At 47.3% G+C, this 17,337-nt stretch overlaps 1 protein-coding gene across 1 annotated transcript in view; it reads left to right on the forward strand.

Moving 5' to 3' along the window:
- Positions 1–17,337, forward strand: part of LOC119457370 (hemicentin-1-like) — a 268,953-nt gene that overhangs the window by 167,255 nt on the left and 84,361 nt on the right. The gene's annotated exons all lie outside the window — the stretch shown is intronic.

The raw sequence follows: 17,337 nt of genomic DNA on the forward strand, positions 1-17,337 counted from the left end.
CCTCCTATTCAGCTTTGTTACGACGACTACTACCCGCTCATTATGGCTGTAGAATTCGTCAATGTTGTCCGCTATGTCCTTATAGATTAGAAATAATCTATAATCTACAGAGGCCACGACCTCTGTAGAAGAGGACGTGACCGTTAGTCAGCACTGTATAAGCCTCACCAGTTCTTCTAACCTCACTAAGGGTTCTGGTGAGGGCCTTTCTAATATGGTTGCACCTGGACTACTATAGCCCCACTGGCTCTCGGATAATATATATATATATATATATATATATATATTATAAAGGGGATTTATTGGGGTTCGTAGCGACTGACCGCAAATCCAGCGAAGAAAAGAACTCGGCTCCCTGCAAACAGTCCATAGCATCATCGATGCGTGGTAATGGGTAGACGTCCTTCAGTGTCATCTTGTTCAACCGTCGAAAATCAACACAGAAGCGGATGGAACCGTCTTTCTTCGTGACGAGTACCACGGGAGAGGCCCATGGGCTCTGTGAAGGTTGAATGACGCCCCGACGAAGCATGTCATCGACCTGTTCTGCAATGACGCGACGTTCCGTAGCAGACACGCGATATGGTCTTTGTCGCAGCGGTGAGTGAGAGCCAGTGTCGATGTGATGCTCGACTGTCGATGCACGGCCAAGAGATGTTTGCGCAACGTCGAAAGAACGGTGGAAGTGCTGAAGGAGTGCGAGAAGTTGAGATCGTTGCGAATGTGTCAGATCGTCGGCGATGAATGGGCTGAACACATCTGTCCATGCTGAGTCGGCTACGGAGAGGGCACTCAGTGCATGAACGGCAGTAGAAGGCATTTCGTCGAGGACGGAGACAATTCGGGTTGAATCAACCGACTCGACGTAACCAAGGCATTCGCGGCGGAGCAGTGATAGCGGCGACGAAAGATGATTGTAAATGGGCATCGTGCTGACACCGGCGGTGAGGTCAAGAGCTGCAAAGGGCAAAGGAAGCGCTTTTCGGGTAACAAAGTGATGAGAGGGCATGAATAAGACCGTCCCGTCGGATATAGCACTACACGAGACCGGTACGAATGCTGAAGAGCACGGGGGAATACAGGTGTATTCTTGCACGAGAAGTTTAGCGGCAGGATGAGCATCGACCGAGGCCAGGTCACCAAGGTGGGAAAGTTCAATCTCAGCCCGAGTGCAATTTATGATGGCATTGTGGCATGAGAGAAAATCCCATCCTAGAATAACGGCGTGGGAGCACGATGAAAGAACTATGAACTCAATCGTGTATAAAACGTCCTGTATGGTTACACGGGCTGTACAAGCAGCGGTAGGGCGAATGGGTTGAGCACTTGCCGTTCGAAGCGACAATCCAGACAGAGACGTCGTCACTTTACCAAGCAAGCGGCAAAACCTGGCATCCATAACTGAAATAGCGGCACCGGTATCGACGAGGGCGACTGTAGCGACATCTTCGACAAACACATCAGTGACATTGGCAGGTAAAGGAAGAGGACTTCGGCATGTCGACACTTGCGCAGTTCTTGCCTCAGGAACTGCGTCGTCTAGTTTCCCTCTTCGTTAGAGAGGGGTCGCTGACGCATAGGGGAAAGCGATCAGCGACGTGGGGAGGGTGACCGGAAGCGTTCGAAGCGAGGACGGCGATCAGTCTGGGAGCGAGGTGGTGATGGATCGAAGGGTCCGTAAGGCACATTTGGATCGGGCGGCACATAGGACGCTCGTCGATCGTCATCGAACGCCTGCGATCGGCGGCGGCAGAACCTTGCGACGTGACCGGGATACCTACATGCAAAGCATATAGGGCGATTGTCCGGCGTACGCCACGGGTTAGCGACGGCAGTGCTGGCCCAGGGAGCGGGAGGAGGAGGGCGGTGCACAGGCTGCTGGAAACGTGGTACGGGCGCACTGCGAGGGGCCATTGCAGCAACCGCAGCATAAGTTAACGGTGTAGCCACGGCATCCTGCTGGTGAACAGCTGGCAGCGCTTTCGTGACCTCTTCATGGATCACATTACGGAGAGGAGACGGCAAAGTGCTGGCAGACTCCGGAGTGATGGACACCAGAGACAGATGTCGTGCGACTTCTTCGCGGACGAAATCTTTGATTTGGGCTATCAAGGAGGCTTGTTCGGGGCCGGTGGTCAGGCTGCAGAGTGACGCCGCATTAGGTGTGGGATGTCGCCTTGTCAGAGCTCGCTGCTTTCGCAATTCATCATAGCTCTGGCACAAGCTGATAACGTCGCCAACAGTGCGCGGGTCCTTGGCCAGAAGCATCTGGAACGCGTCATCATCGATGCCCTTCATGACGTGCTTAATCTTTTCCGCTTCCGTCATGGCAGCGTTCACGCGCCTGCACAAATCGAGGACGTCTTCTATATAGCTGGTGAACGTCTCACCCGTGTCCTGTGCGCGTGTACGCAAACGCTGCTCGGCTCGGAGTATCCTGACGGCGGGTCGGTCAAATACTGCGGTAATCGACGTCTTGAACGCCGACCACGTTCGGATATCCCTCTCATGATTCCTGAACCAGAGACTGGCGACGCCCGCAAGATAGAAGGATACGTAAGCCAGCTTGTCCGAGTCATTCCATTTGTTGTGAACGCTCACCCGTTCATAAGATGACAGCCACTCTTCAACGTCGTTGTCGTCGGTTCCGCTGAAGATGGGAGGTTCCCGCTGGCGAACGGTGCCAGCGCAAGGGACGGGTGGCGATGGAAGAGTCTGCTGGTCGGCGTCCGGCATGGCAGAGGGTAGCGTCCGCGAACGAAGTTCCAGGATGGTAGAGTGGAACGTTACCCAGCACCTCCACCACTTATAAAGGGGATTTATTGGGGTTCGTAGCGACAGCGGGTCGTAGGATGCACCGAGCACAGTCCTCTCGCTCGAGCTTCTGCTGCGCGCTTGATGCTGCCGATGCTGCTGACTCTGCGTCATCGTTCATCTTCCTTACAATATATATATATATATATATATATATATATATATATTGTAGCGATATAGTTATATATATATAATACATAGTTAGTTATATAATATATAAATTTGTGCAAGTTATATCAAGACTACTACAAATCTTCAAGAAAAATCCACAAAGCCTCAGCCGGCTCCCCACGTGCAGATGACTATAAGTAAGGAAATTCTTAATCCGTCAACGCTATAGAATGTTTACTTATACAGTTGCATCTTGTGATAGTATATGTAGTTGTGATCAAGTGCGCGAGGTTATATATTCATGCTTCGTTTTAATAAACGCTAGCTGAAAGTCAGAGCTAGTCCTCGTCGCCACTTGTTGTGTTCCGTGTCTGTTTTTGCCCTGGTCATTTCAATATTTCGTAGGAACTAGCCCGGTATCACACCTTGCTTAAGAAGAAGCTTTAGCTCGGGTGCTTCTATTTAAATAAATCTAAAAGGAGAGTTCGTTTTTCTCTGCAAATACTGCGCGGAATTTGACGAGGTTTGTTGCATTTAAAAGAAAAAAACTTGAATTCTAGTGACTGTTGTTTTCGAAATTTTGGTTTAGGTTGGCAATTTTTTTATTAGAAATTGGCAAAATCGGAAATTTTCAGAAAACGAAACTATCAAGTTGACAACTCTAACTCAGCAATGAAAAATGATAGTACAATTCTGTGCATTGCATCTAATAGTACATCTAAAGCGGACAGAAATGGTATGTAGCACATGAGTGTAAAAAAAAAATTAATATGGAAATACAGCTTTTGCAGAACCCTTGTACACAACGTAATAAATTCGCATAAGATATACATTGACATATCGAATTTGTCCGTTTTGAATGACCTAATGGTTGCTGTTTACAGAACCGCGATATCTGTTCCTGATGCAGAGCTATAAATTTGTAAACTTCGTGCGTCAATTTGTTTTTCGAACTTTCGAATTTTTTATAAACGTTTTAACAAACTTTAGGCCATAAGTGAAAATTCCGCTTCCAGCGGTCAGTAGAATTAAACTTTCTCTCTCAAATTCAACACATTTAATTAAAAGTGGTCCAGGGGTTATCTTAGAAAAACGTTTCTGTGTTTTACATGTATTTGAATAGGCCGCGTTGGAGTTGAACCCGTGCTAAAGCTTCCTCTTAAGTTTATTTTAATAATGCATTATCTGCGTAGCCATATGCACGTTTTAGACGAAGCCTCGTACAACACCAACCAACACGAGCCTCGCACACCCACATACCTTAATTCCCATGACGGCAAAGCGCTCGTTAGAAAACTCCCATAGACGTTGGAGCCAGATTTCCCTCTAGGTAATATAGTGAAAAACTCTATGGCTTTGGGTTCGGTTGCTGTGGCTTGGCTGTTGGCTTGCTACCCTGGCCGCGCGCGCCCGCCGCGCTGTCCCGGAGACCTGCGAGCGTCGCATGCGATGATGCTTCGGAGGCTGTGACTTGCTCTTGTCGTCTGCTTGGCGTTGCTCTTTCGCTGTCGACGACGGCGGGAGGTGCGATGCCCGTTTGAAGACATGATGAAAAACTATTTGCACCGTCACTGTCGGCTTTATTAGCAGACATCTTGCTGGCTACGCTACGAACTGGAGGAGACTCGGGTGCAAGCGTGCCAGTGGCCATTGCACGGAGAGGAAATAATTGCGCGCTGTGGTTCCTCGCCACCGGCCTGCAGCTTCCAGAGGTCTGTCGGAAGCGAACCATTCATTGGAATGGCCTAGACCTTTGTTGCTGACACTGTCCACGAAGTTGCACTCGCAATTACTGCGTTGGCCGGTAGAAGGGCCGGGTGGGTCAGCTTTCCTGAGACCCCGGCCGCCAAAGCCAATGTCAACGAGACATTTGCATGACGAGATCGAATTCCCCGTGCTATGGCCAGCGTCCATAGCACGCAGTTCACCATTCAGCAGCCATAATGGTTCAACCTGGGCATCTCCAGCGCTTCCTTTGTTCGGCTGATAAGACTGCAGAGTCAGGACGGGAAGAGTGTAGAGAGAGAGAGAGAGAAAAGTCATATAGGAAAGGCAGGGAGGTTAAGCAGGCTGAGCCCGGTAGGCTACCCTGCACTGGGGAAGGGGGAGAAGGGATTGAAAGAGGAGAAGGAAGAGAGAAGTTCACAGTTCACACCTTGCACATTTACAGTCAAGCGTTCATCGCTAAGTTTCGTCACAGGCGGTCATGCAGGCTTGTGCACTTCAAAAAGCGCAGCAGCGCCTTTGTAGCCCTGTACATAGAAGACGAAGAGTGTAGAGATATTTCATTTGACTCCCCTTTTTGCTCTTGTTTGGTAGTGCCGCACTTTCGTTCTTAATTTCCGAGTACAGAGCGCGCCGTGAGCACCGCGCTCTTCGATTTCACTTCGCGCAGGCAATGCAGGATCCGTATATTGGGATAGTAAATGTCATGTTGCATTGTCTTTATCACACGACGTGCAGAGAGGCAGATCGCAGTGGTAACGGCAGCGCGGCGGCGTGCGAGTCATGTCTAAGCTGATGATGAAGGGCGTAAAAAAAAACGAAAAAAAAAACAATAAATTGATACGGAACGTTAGTACAGGTGGTCCTAGGAGCCAGTTCCCGGTTCTCTTGCACTCGCTACTTTAGAAGTGCTGGTAGTGCATTCCTGGTACGTGCATCGTGCAAGCTTCTGGTAGCAGACGACATGGCGATGCGCTCCGCCAACTCATTTACGCTTGCTACTCTACCTGCAGGCTGAGAATGAAAAGGGATGACAATAATAATTACTTCAAGCATTGCGTAAACGCTTGGCACAGCACGTTTATACCTTAAAATTTAACTTACAAGAGAAGATTGCACTTATATTTTGTATTTATTGAGCAAGCCTGTTCTTCGACTGGCGCGTAAAATGATGACGCACGCTTCAGAGGCGGCACCCTCTCGTCTACTGGCTGCGTCTTCCCCTTCTTCCAGCTCCGGCTTGGGAGCGGCCCATTTAGTGACGCAAGCGGCGAAGTAAACCGAACCGTTATAATTTTGCGCCCCTCGCTGCACATAGGCTTGCACAGGTCCGCTATTTATTGTCGAAAAAGCACTAGTCTGAAGAGGTCACCAAGAACAAGCGGTGTAATAAAAGAGCGTACGTTTCCGTTTTTAGAACGCTAAATGTACTTAAAAAATGAATTATTGTATGGAAATATCTCAATTTACCACTTTCGAACTTTCTTTCCGCGTTTGATTTTTCTGTTTCATGGATTGCAACCCCCCCCTCACTGCACCCAGTCGCGCTTCAACCGTGCTCCACTCCTGATGTCTATCGCAATAGGTTTTGCGACCGTTTTTCGTTCCAAGTTTCCCGACCGATATGAATCGAGCTTGAAGCTTCTTGCTGAGACATGACGTACTCGGGAAAATTCGCCGCGGCAGATAACGTGGCAGCCATGGCGCGAGGGAACAGTTTGGCACCCGACCTCTTTCCGCATGTCTCACACTTTGCTTTGCACATGGTCCGCGTGATGCCACGCTACTTGCGAAGTTCCATTGAGAGGGGTCTGTCATGCTTTGAAAGCCGCTTACAACTTTCAGAAACTCAATGAAATCCAAACAGTTGAATCAGTGCAGGTATTTGCCACTAGCTGCAGCAATCTATATTGTATATACAGATTAAAGGAAAAGTGAAAATATTGCGGCCCACTTTGATAAAACAACTCAGTTTAGCGAGAACCGGGACAACTGGTACGGTGTTGAACGAAGCATGGAGGCATACCTTGATGCGACCATGCGGTGTAAAATGTACAGGTGTTCCCGGAACTTCTTTACTGCTAAAAAAAAGAAAGAAACTTTATTTGTTTTCTTTTGTAACGATTCAACCAGCCAGATATAGAGGCTTGTGATATGTAGGTGTTTTGGCGACATTCACAATGTCTGCCTCAATTTGGCGCTGTTCACCGATGCTGCGATGAAATTTGGCTTTTGCATAGCTGCATATTCCAAAACCTTTTGCGGACCGTAGTAGATAAACATGCGCACCTCGATGTTGACCGTGGTGTGGGCCGAGATCTGTCAGTTGGCGCAAGTCAAGCCGCCAATATAGCTGAGCTGGTCTGACAGCTACACAATGCACGTTCCGCATCATATGGGGCAGCTAGCCCTCAAGCACCTGCGTGCAGCCGAGAGCGTATGCACATACAATCGGATAAATGATGCCTTCCGGTTCCATGGACAGTATATATGCATACTACATATTCAGCAGTAGCTTTACTTTTAGCTCGCCATTGCGCACATTCGAACTATGAGAAAGACCAGCGTTATCTTTTCGAAGTTCTTGCATGAACGAAGTACCTACTGTAGCAGCAACTTGACTATAAAATGTGAAACAACAACGCGCAGCGTCTTGCATCTTTTGTAGCTTAGGCAAGGCACTTGAAGTGCATGTAAAATTATGCAGACGGGAACTAGATTTGTTCGTGTCCCAGTCAGCTCCCAGGGTGCCTACGGCATAGAGATGTAAAATTTTCAAAGATTGTAAAGGTGCACAAAAAAGCCTATTTCAGGAAAATCTAGAAGTTTGGAGCAATTTCCAAAAGCTCATTGCACAGCAAAATAAAAGTCAGTGCACACGAAGGTCCACGCTTTGTCGTCAACTGCCTTGTCATAAACCCGTAGTACATCCGTTCACAAGCCGCGCCGATAGATGGCGATACGGGTCGAGAACAGTATGGAGACCACAAACAACGGAGGCGTACAAAACAGAGTTCCCAGTAATGGTTCAAAAAGTTTGATGCTGGGAATTCTTTGTGTTTGCGTGTTTCTACAAAAATATAGGTAATTAAAGGGAAACTGAGACATCCACCCAAATGTAGCAATTTGCTACAATGGAAACCCAATCGGGTTCCTCGAAAGAAAGCCTCGCAGTTGAAGAAAAATTCGTCCTGGTCCGTAACTCGAACCCGGGACCACCGCCTTTCCGGGGCAGCCGCTCTACCATCTGAGCTAACCAGGCGGCTAGCAGATGGCAGGGCGAAGTCGAATTTGTCGACAACTCGAAGAAAAGACAAGTGTATGACGTAATAGTTCAGCGGAAATCCGCTAGGTGGAGATAAGTAATTAAAGGGAAACTGAGACATCCACCCAAATGTAGCAATTTGCTACAATGGAAACCCAACCGGGTTCCTCGAAAGAAAGCCTCGCAGTTGAAGAAAAATTCGTCCTGGTCCGTGACTCGAATTTGGGTGGATGTCTCAGTTTCCCTTTAATTACTTATCTCCACCTAGCGGATTTCCGCTGAACTATTACGTCAAAAATATAGTTAGTACATTAGGCAACATAAGAACAAGAGCTTGGTGGCGCAACCCACCACACCGTTTCAAAGGAGACTCTCATAGCAAATATCCATCCATCCATCCGTCCGTCCGCCCGTCCGTCCGCCCGTCTGTCCATCCATCCATCCATCCATCCATCCATCCATCCATCCATCCATCCATCCATCCATCCATCCATCCATCCATCCATCCATCCATCCATCCATCCATCCATCCATCCATCCATCCATCCATCCATCCATCCATCCATCCATCCATCCATCCATCCATCCGTCCGTCCGTCCGTCCGTCCGTCCTTCCGTCCATCCATCCATCCGTCCGTCCGTCCTTCCATCCGTCCGTCCATCCATCCATCCGTCCATCCATCCATCCATCCATCCATCCATCCATCCATCCATCCATCCATCCATCCATCCATCCATCCATCCATCCATCCATCCATCCATCCATCCATCCATCCGTCCGTCCGTCCGTCCGTCCAAATACGCTTGCTCCAAATGCAGGTGCGAGAGTAATACAAAACGGGCGGCACATCTATCCTTTGGAGATGATTGGCAACGTTAATGCGATTATCAATATTTCTTATGTTGGGTGATGGGATATGTTTTGTATTTTGTTATGATTATTATTATAATTATTGGGATGATTATGATGATGTATGTATGTATGTATGTATGTATGTATGTATGTATGTATGTATGTATGTATGTATGTATGTATGTATGTATGTATGTATGTATGTATGTATGTATGTATGTATGTATGTATGTATGTATGTAGTTTGCTGCGCGATGTTACGTTGCCTGAGCCTGGGACGCACGCTGGTTCTCATCCACAAACTTCCTCGACATAAGAGAACTGCTGCTCGCGAAGCTGTTCAAATTCAGCGTGTAGTGGTGACTTTCAAGTCTACCCTGATACCTCTGCAAGTGCGCGTATGGGGCCGCTTTCTCCTCCAGTGCAGGGTAGCACACCGGATATTGCCATCTCATTAACCCTCCCTGCCTTTCCCTTTATTCTATGTCTCTGTCTGTTCTCTGTCTATGGCGCCGCTGCGTCCCGGAATCAAACTCATTACTTCATGCTAAGCAGCAGTAGGCTAGTGAGACGCCATTGCGGGCGACTCCCTATAGATATGGCGGAAGGCAGGGTGCCCAAGACATACATTTATTAACCGTGCCTTTGTTTAACAATTCGAAGCACTCTTTGCCTCATTCCAGACAATTTCCGGCATACGTAGGTAGGTATCTCCTGTTTCGCCTCGTGTCGGGCGACCTCTGAATAAAAAGAAATTCGGGACCGACAGTGCAATCGAACATCTGACTTCAAGCACAGCTGCCTAATAATCTAATTCCTAGGCCATAATCGCACTCATATTCCTCTCGTGCTAAAGTCGACTCTTCGAGGTGTATGGCGCTTGCGCCACGTGCCTATTTCTCGTGTTCTTTTCTCGTGACAGCTCACGTTAGAGACACTATGCTAGACCGCACCGTCCTCGGGATCGACCCACACTTCCCAGTGTTTTGTTGGTTGCAGCTAACGCTAACGTTACGTAGAAACTGTGCGACATTGTACCGCCTTGATGATCAGCGCAGGTCGAACCGGTTTTAACGCTTCATCGGTGGAGTTCAAATGCCATCGTCGTTTTCACATAGACCACATGACATAGCCATAGGTACGTACGATTGCATAAACGTAGTCGCTGATGACATCATAATCTGTGTTTCTCTCGCTCATCATGCCGTAAGCTCACGTTGAACTGCCGGAGTAGAAATCATGTGGTCGCCGTCACACAATCGTCGTCACTGTCATCATACTGCTGTCATCAGGCACACGCTCGCGTCAGACACATACGTGTAGCTGCTCGTCTTACACAAACACGTTGATCCACCTGGTAGCGCCTTGCGTAATCCCAAACGATATTGGGTATAGCCAGCTACCAGCAAAACGTTTCGCATAACGTCTTTTCTTACAGTACGTGGGTTCTGCTTCATTTTTTATTCATCACGTTTAACATTTGAACTTGCTCGCACGTCTCCACGCAGCCGTTATCGCAAGCATACGCCACTTGGCACGACGGATGTAGGGACAAAAATAGATTCTAAGTAAAATTATAATGACAGAAAATGACCACAACAGAGATTGTGTCGATCCCTCCCTCATGGGCTATTGCTTCATGCATGAGGCGGTCGCTGAGCGAGCTTTGCTTGTTCTTTGCTCGCTGCGGGTAGCTTGAGGTGCCTCAAGGTTGTACCGAGACATGGCCAGGCTGTTGCAAGCGTTTATACCGCGCAAAAAAAAAAAAAAAAAAAAAACACCCCATGACTCTTTCGACTAGACGCAGATGGGGTGGTCATGCGAGGCACTGTTTCACGTTAGTAAGGTGAGTGGTGTCGAAATGGAGAGGTCGCAAGCACTATACGTTCCCGGCTACACCAGTTGACTTATAAGGATAAAATATAGATTTGCTTAAAGACACACACATATTTAGAAAAAAAAAACACAGAACAATTCAGCACACGTGAACACTAGCACAAAAACAAAACAAAAACGCGCATGGTTTTTACAGCGAAGCTGTATATGCTAATCGAAAACACTCGTGGTCGGACCACAGAAACCCTCCGGCGGAAATAGACCTAACAAAAACTCGCGTCTCGTTCACTTGGTATATACCAAAATTGGCATGGAAGGGTACGGATGTATGACTAACATTACTGATAAATCATGACATCAATAACATCACATGCTCGTCAGTTACGTCACGATTAACGATAATAAAAGCATGTGTGACGTATACCCGCATTGGATATGTGGGTATGAGCCAGGGACAGGAAGGAAAGAAAGAAAGAAAGAAAGAAAGAAAGGAATCACGTGCGGCTCATAGACGCGTTGCATATATGGGTATGAGCCGCCGAGAGCAGGAGCGGGATAGATCTCGTCGGCGTCGCGCCAACGCCTCGGCAGAAGATCGGGCCCGCGATGCGGAGCGCAAGCAGCAATGTCGGGCCGATGCAGTGGCTTGTGCGGCCGAGCCAGACAAAGAAGTAAGCAATAATTGAGATAGACTTAAATGAACGGTCGGGATTATCCTAGTGATAAACAACAGGGCCTCACATTTCAGCTTCGCTGGTTTACCATCTGTACGGGGTGCATGGGCGCTGTAATAGTTTTTTTTTTTGAGCTGATTATCCGCCCCAGTACACCATACGCATAGCTCTACAGCGCAGACTGTCGCTGCTGTTGTTTGGTGATGTTGTTTATAGGTGTCACACGATCGATTAGTTTGGTGTGGTGTGGGCGCGCAGTGCGTTCATTTTCCCCTGAGGTGCGGTCATGACTCATTGTCAATAGAGAGTTAAAACTTCGGTTCGTGGTGCTTGGCCAAAAAAAGTGCATTGTTATATCCTGAAAATTAAGGAATTGTTGAAACTGAGACACGCGCGCACGCACACACGCACGAGCACGCCCACACGCACACACACAGATAGAGAGAAGAGAAATAAAGAAAAAGACTACTTTGTTTTATTTTTATGCCTTCTTGAATAATGAAAATATTCCTTGTTGCTATGTAGAGGTTTTTGACTGTGTTCCGCTTTTGATCTTAGAATTAAGTGGCTTTAAGAGACCTCTTTTGTGACAAGTACACAGAGAACATAAATTTCGCCGAAATCACCAGCGTGGCACAATGCAAATGCTAACTCTTCCAGACTCTGAATGCATACATATTGTATGGACATTAAATCCCCAATGGAGTCGGACTCTTTTCCTATCACGCTGTTCCCTGCAGCCAGATTCATTATTATGAAACGATTTCTAGGACGCTATTAGGGCGCAGGAGGGGAAACAAGTATTCATTCTTTTTTTTTTCTGGTTGTGCAATCACACTTATTCTGCAGCGCTTGCGATGCCATATTTGGCACTACGCTTTTGTCTCCACGCTGGTAATGCCCCAGTATCGTGCGCCTATTGCATTCTTAACCCCCGTGAATGGTTGTAGCCAGCGGTCGGATAATTGCTGTCTGCGGAGGGAAAGTACTCTGCGTCACCCGAGGTGATTCCTCTCTTCGGAGCTTTTCGCACCGCACGTTAGAGCACACGGACAGCATCTATGTGGAACCCGAGGCGCACAGTTTCCCAGCAAATGTTTCAAGGGGACAAATACTTGCAACATTGGTTGCACTAGTTCGGTGCTTTACCATATACTGCTTATCCTTGCGTTACCAAAAAAAAAGTTCTATATCAGGCTCGCTATTTCATTTCGCCCTGAAGGTGGAAACCAGTCTACTGCCTCTTTCTGCGGCTTTATTCAAGAGAGGAAAGTAAAACAAATTAATAGACTGAATCTGAGAATTCACTTTCATGTTCTGCGCCGCGAATAGGACAGCAATGAGGAAAGCACGCAGAGATGCAAATAAACGAGTGAGAAACAGGACACTAACCAGAGGTTGACTTGACACTTTTCGTCACCTTCCAGATTCAGGGAAGAGTCCTTCCGAAGACTTACCCTCTCCCAGAGTTATTCAGAAGTGGATTGTGGTGCGGGGAGACAAGCGAATTACAATATCAAGCTGTAAGCGCATTTCTCTGGGATCGCGCTGCGCAGCTGCCACATTTAAAGACTGGCGCCTTCACGCGCGCTCCTTCCTGAAAAACCCCTAAACCGGCCGCTGCTTGCTGCGTGAAGGCAGACGTTCCGGCAGTTGACCGCGCTGCAGCGTTCTATGCGCGGCGAAACCTCAATGGCAGAGTCATAGGTGGGTTTGACTTCGCGATCTCTCGCGTGAATCCCTGGTTTTCCATCTCGTGCTCAGCTTCACTCCCGACCAAACCGCCACGATATTTCACGTTCTATCTTTTTTTTTTCTCACAAAAATTTCTCACCGCGTTTCCTGCGGAACCAGTGGCCTCTACGAGAAGATCACGCATCTTGTATGCATGCTAATGCCACCATTTTAGTGTTGGAGTGCATGCCGTTTCTATATGGTCACCCAAGTTCGGAAATCACTGGCGTCTCTAATTGGCGACTTTGTGTAGCTTTGGGACGTAGAACCTCGTGAATCAATCGGTCTTATCCTTTTACCTTTTGAAATCGTTTGCCACATAACAGGTATCCGCGGTGCGCACGGTGTAGCGTTTAGCGATTAACCGTTTGTCTGCTTCCCCCCAAAATCATATTTTATCAGCTAATGATAACTTATTCGCGCAATAAATAAATAAATAAATAAATAAATAAATAAGGCATTATACTTTGTATTAGGACATTGGTAACCATAGTAACAAAAGGCATGGAGGCTTGTTTGACGAATGAAAAATGGGAAGTTGACATTTAAAGCAAGCGACGCTGAATATGGCATTCACAGTGCGAGGCAGAAGCAGGTATATAACAGGCACGATTTTTTGAACAGACGGAAATCACTAGCAGGAGAAATCGAAGCACAGGTTCACCTAATTAACAACAATTCACTAATTTACTTCCTAATTAATTACTTTACGGGCACATATTGCAATATGTGAATTGACGTATCCACTTGAAATGAATCTCCAGGATGACACCAGTTTCGAGATATGATTTTCCAAATACTGGGACAAAATACATTGGCGTTCCAGTTACTTTTGTGCTTCCGTGCATAAAAGAGCTTTTTGTTAAGAAAAGTAAGTGGAACAACAGTGCATGTTTACGGCAAGTTTGATGGCGCATAGGATCAACGGCAAATATCTCATCAAACTCCGGTTTGCAAAGGACATTGTCCTATATATGTAGCAGCAATGGGGACCAATTACAACAAATGATTGAGAACCTTAACCGAGAAAGTGTAAGAGTGGGGTTGGAGATGAATATGCAGAAGACAAAGATAATGTTCAATAGCCTGGCGAGGGAACAAGACTTCAAGATCGCCAGTCAGCCTCTAGAATCTGTAAAGGAGTACATTTATCTAGGTCAATTACTCACAGGGGACCCTGATCATGAGAAGGATATTTACAGACGAATAAAATTGGGTTGGAGTGCACATGGCAGGCATCGCCAAATCCTGACTGGGAGCTTACCACTGTCGTGAAAAGAAAAGTGTACAATCATCGCATTCTACCGGTGCTAGCAAATAGGGCAGAAACTTGGAGGTTAACCAAGAAGCTCGAGAACAAGTTCAGGACCGCACAAAGAGCGATGCAACGGACCATGTTCTGAGGGGTTATTTGTCCCTTTAAGAGACAGGAAGAGAGCGGCGTGGATCAGAGAGCAAAGGGGAATAGCTGATATTCTAATTGACATTAAGAGAAAAAAAATTTAAACAGCTTGCACTATAGTAGTGCAAGGCTGGAGTCAACAGTGGAGCTAGTGTTCACCTAGCTTCTTCCAGCTTTTACATATCTGTAAAAGTTGTTGCTAGGGTTGACTAAGTTGTTGCTCGGTTTTGCTCAGTTTTGCTAAGATGTTACTATGATTGCCCAGCTTATTACTAGGTTGTGCTAGGCTCTGCTAAGTTGGCGGCTTCTGCAGCCGCTGCCAGAGGCAGCGGCTGCAGAAGCCGCGGACACCGCGCGCGTTCGGCGCGAACGCGGGGAAACGCAGACGGTGTCGGCAGCAGCTCTGCACGTTGCCTTGTTGGTGCTGCTACAATTTCTTTCCCTCTATCTCTTTCGCTCTCATTTTCTCGTTCTCTCTCCAGAGCAAAGCGCGCCCCGCGCGCACGCACCCCTTCCCTCTCCTTAACGTCCCATGGCAAGGCAACATGTGCACGGCACAGAGTCGACGAGAGTTCTGCCGCTGTCGCGGCGGCTCCGAGATTTACCTCCCCGGTGACGTCACGGCCAAGCTGCGCCTCCACACTTTCCGGGGCATGGCTGGAAGGAGAGTAGGCGAAGCACACGCCGCTCCGCGATGTGGTTTCTAGGCAAGGCGCGGTGACGTCATCGCCAGGCGCAGTTTTTTGTTCGCACTACGCGGCCTAACCAAGAGCTTAAACAGCTCCGCTGTTAAAATGGAGCTGGGCAGGCCATGCATGTAATGCGTAGGATGGATAACCGGTGGCATTAGAGTTACAGAATGGATACCAAGAGAAGGGAAGCGCAGTCGAGGACGGCAGAAAACTAGGTGGGGTGGTGAAGTTGCAGGTGCAAGTTGGAATCAGCTAGCTCAAAACAGGGGTAATTGCAGATCGCAGGGAGATTCTTTCGTCCTGCAGTGGACATAAAGACTGATGATGATGATCTTCAAGCTGTTATCACTTTGGAAACAGATCCCAAATGGATACGCCTTGCAAACTCACCGGCTACAATTCGTAAATTGCAAGATGTTCCGTAAAGTAATTAATTAAGAAGTCAACTGTCGATTAAAAAAAGATTTTTGAATATACGTTTCGATGTCTAGGGCAAATAGCGTCCGCCTCCCTGAATGATCCAGCTCAAGGTCTAGAACTATGTTATCGGGGACAGGCGATTTTTAAGAATTCCGGAGAACTTCGAAAGAAAGACGCCGTACATGCAGATGGCATAACGTACTTGCACGTCGGTATGCACGCATGCATGTATGCCGCGCATAACTCGTGGAAGACGCAATACTCGCCAGCAATAGCGTCAGAACTTTCGGAGGTTACGAAACATCGCCGTTCTTCGTGGTCCAGCCTTCCAGTGCAAAGCGTGTGAAGTCCTGTGCATGCACGGCGAGCTGTGGTGCCGATATAACGGCAGGGCTGAGCCCCTCTCACTCTCCGCGCAGCCAAGCGGTAGCCAACGCTCGAAGCGGTAAAACTCATCTTACCCGCTAGAATTGAGCCATTTTTCTAGGCTTGGAGCTCGATCTGCCTTCAATAGCTGCGTTTATCTCACCGGCACGCACGAGCATACTTTCGTTCTATTGGGTTTCTTCCTTTCTTTCTTGCTTTTTTTTTGGTTTCAGGAAGCGGGTGCGGTAGGAAGTTCAATTTGGCACCATCGGAAAAATAGAGAAGGCGTTCGTTCCCCGTTTGCAACGCCCATTTCTTTCACTTTGGGAGCGCCCAGACAGAGAGAACATTTTCCTTTTGTGCAGGAGGTTCCGCAATATTTCAATAACTGCTCAGACAAATCGTCTCGTCACACGGCGACTTTGTGCCATTCGATGCGCATGGCTTGTCGCGTTACTTGAGGGATTTCCGGGTGCCATTGCGGCATTTGTTGGAAAGCCGTTTTTTGGCCGCGGAACGTGCTTGTAACCGTTACGACGCATTTCTTCAAAATTACACTGCCCTTTGTTGGACAATGGCAACACCTTCCAACAAACGTTTTCGGAACGCGGAAACTGCAAAGGGAAATTTCTCCCGGCAGGAGCATGCTGGCGGCCTGTAAATGCCGGATGCGTGGTGGTGGTGCAAACGCTCTGCACCTGCAACTTTAAAAATATGCAAATGCCCCGTAGCAAGAGCGAACAAAGGTAATGCTGTTTGCTTTCGCTCAGAATATTTTTTGCATTCCGTCTAATTACACAATTAGTCCTAATTAGTTAATTAACTTCTCAAACATTGAAATTAGATGACAAATGTTAATGAGAGAATTGTAGGTCAACATGAAAAAACTCTCGATACAGCTTTCTGTAGCTCCGTGCGTCGTCAAAGGGCTTTTCGGAGCGTGAAAGAAGCCCGCGAATACACGCTAAGTGCATCGAGCGGCCAGTCGCTCGGCAATTTCGCGTGTCTTCGCGGGCCTCTTTCATGCTTGGAAAAACACGTCTATGAAGCACGTATTGAACATCAGAAAGCTTTATCGGGAGTTTTTCATGTTGCTCTACAATTTTCTCATTGACCCTCTTCACCTAATTATAACTTTCGAGAAGGTAATTAAATAATTAAGACTAATTATGTAATTGCAGAATGCAAAAAAATAGTCCGAGTATCTCCAAGCAATGGCAAACTACATCACCTTGCATGGTTCGGTCTCGCGACGTGGCATTTTCCACCTGGTTAAATCTTGGTGCATGATAGTTGGGACACCTAGCATGATCGTGACACCCTCTATAAGTAACGTTACGTCAGACACCCTATATATATATATATATATATATATATATATATATATTGCTTGTCAGTATCTGAACGATGAATGCTTCATTGCGTGTGTCCGTGTATACTGTGAA

The sequence above is a fragment of the Dermacentor silvarum genome, chromosome 1, assembly GCF_013339745.2.
Source record: "Dermacentor silvarum isolate Dsil-2018 chromosome 1, BIME_Dsil_1.4, whole genome shotgun sequence".
In the NCBI taxonomy this organism is placed as follows: domain Eukaryota; kingdom Metazoa; phylum Arthropoda; class Arachnida; order Ixodida; family Ixodidae; genus Dermacentor; species Dermacentor silvarum.